This window comes from Octopus bimaculoides, chromosome 24, assembly GCF_001194135.2.
Source record: "Octopus bimaculoides isolate UCB-OBI-ISO-001 chromosome 24, ASM119413v2, whole genome shotgun sequence".
Lineage (NCBI taxonomy): Eukaryota > Metazoa > Mollusca > Cephalopoda > Octopoda > Octopodidae > Octopus > Octopus bimaculoides.
Genome location: NC_069004.1, coordinates 4,988,537 through 4,990,871, shown reverse-complemented (window position 1 = coordinate 4,990,871; position 2,335 = coordinate 4,988,537).

Genomic DNA, 2,335 nt, shown 5'->3' with positions numbered 1-2,335 from the left:
TATCTATCTATCTATCTATCTATCTATCTATCTATCTATCTATCTATCTATCTATTTATCTATCTTTCTATCTATTTCTACTTCTCTCCCTCTCTGTATATCTACACACACATACACACACATAGACGTAATGGGAATGTGTATGAGTGCAAACGTGTTTGTTTGTATCTGTGTATGAGAGGTTATCTAATGTTATATCTTCCTATACTATCAGCAGTTTATCTATTCCGATAGTTGTGTGTGTGTGTGTGAATGTGTCTGTGTGTAGCTTTGTGCACGCGTTTGTTTGTGAGCATATGTATATTAATTTGTATATGCTTGTGCATGTATGTGTGTTCACATATATATATATATGTATGTATGTGCATGTATATGCACGCGTGTATGTATGTGTGTGTGTGTGTGTGTGTGTGTATGTGTGTGTGTGATTGTTCAAATGCTTATCTTCTTTTTAATGTTTTATCTACCCGTACAGAAACACGCACAAACCCAGAAGCACGTACACACACACACGTGCAGGCACACACACACACACACAAGCAGGAAAACACAAGCATACGCACACACATGACCACATTCATATGAATGTATACGATTATGTCTTCTAGTGCGAGTTTGTGTATGTATGCGTGTATATATATATATATATATATGTGTGTATGTATACATATACATATACATACACACACACGCACACACTCACACACACACACACACACACACACACACACACACATATATATATATATATATATATATATATATATATATATATATATATATATATGTATATATACATATACATGTGTACTTATATGTACATATATCTATGTTACATTACATATGCGCATGGTTCTGTATACTTGCAGCAGACATAGCGTAGTAGTTTGCTTTCAAGCGGTTTATAAGTTCGATCCCACAGCAGGGGTTCATGACTAAATGTCCTTTACCCTAGCCTCGGGTCACCCCACCCTCAGTTCATTGAAAATCGTTAGATGCAGTTTTTGCGCAAGCTTCGCGAACACCATCTTTTGTGTGTGTTTTATCTTTTATTTCTTTGAACTTCTTTCTTTTATTTGTTATTGGAATGCAGCCAGGTTAGAGCAATGCCTTGAGGTGTTTTGTCGAACAAATGGTTCCCCCCACCATTAAGTATTTGCTTGAAAATAGCATTTTCTTTTAATTCGGCTATTTATTCTATCATAGTGTCGCTTCCGCCGAATTGCTAAGCTCCAAGGATGTAAATAAAACCAGCATCGGTTTACTAGATCTGCGACAAACACAAACACAAAGAACCCCACCCACAACACACACACAGACACACACACACAAACACGTACATATATATATATATATGAGTGGTTTCCATACAGTTTCCGTTCATTTAATTTATTCAAAAGGCATAACTCAGCCTGTAGCTTTAGTAGAAGAGACTTGTCCAAGGTGCCATGTAGTGGGACTGAACCTGAGCAGGAAACCAAGTGAATTGAAGGGAAACTTCTTAACCAGACATACATATCAATGTCCGAATATGGAATTTGAAGTTTCAGCTGTCATAGTGACTTACGCTATTTCTGCAAGAGAAATTGTATATGCGTCTGTGTATATACTCAACCACTAGCAGCCGCTTATACCAGATAGAATACACTTGCAGCTCTGACTGGTCTCATTCTGTGTCACGTTGATTCTGATCGGATTATGCACTGGTTGTAGGTGAAAAAAGGAAAACATGTAACTAAGTGTTTAGTGTATACGGCTCACGATCGTAAAGCCGTAATAATGTTCGTAGTCAGACTTGATATTCTTCTACAGCGATGTTGATCTTCAATGCTGTTTCGCTTCTCTTTAAACCTCATCCATTTGTAAACGTATTCCTTGTCATTGATTTCATATCAAATAAAGCGTCTTCTTCTGTGGATTTCGACGAGCTGACACCCGCTCCTTTGTCAAAAGAAGAACTCAGATATGGTACTTCGCTCTGCTTGTAACGCATTGTTTTCCTGCAATGGGGCAATGCAAAAAAACAGAAATGAGGAGTTAACTATGGCGGAAGAATTACATTACCAGCATGTGCAACGCGAACGATCCATATCAGTTAATAAAAAAGTTACACCCAATTTTGCGTTACTTGCGGCACAATCCTTGTATGTGTGTTTGTGTGTATGTTTGTATGTGTTTGTATGTATTTTGTGAATTTATGGGTATGTATGTGTATGTGAGTGCATATACGGACACACATAAGCTCACATATATATATATATGTATATATATATGTGTGTGTGTGCGTGCGTGTATGTATATATATATATATATATATATATATATATATATATAT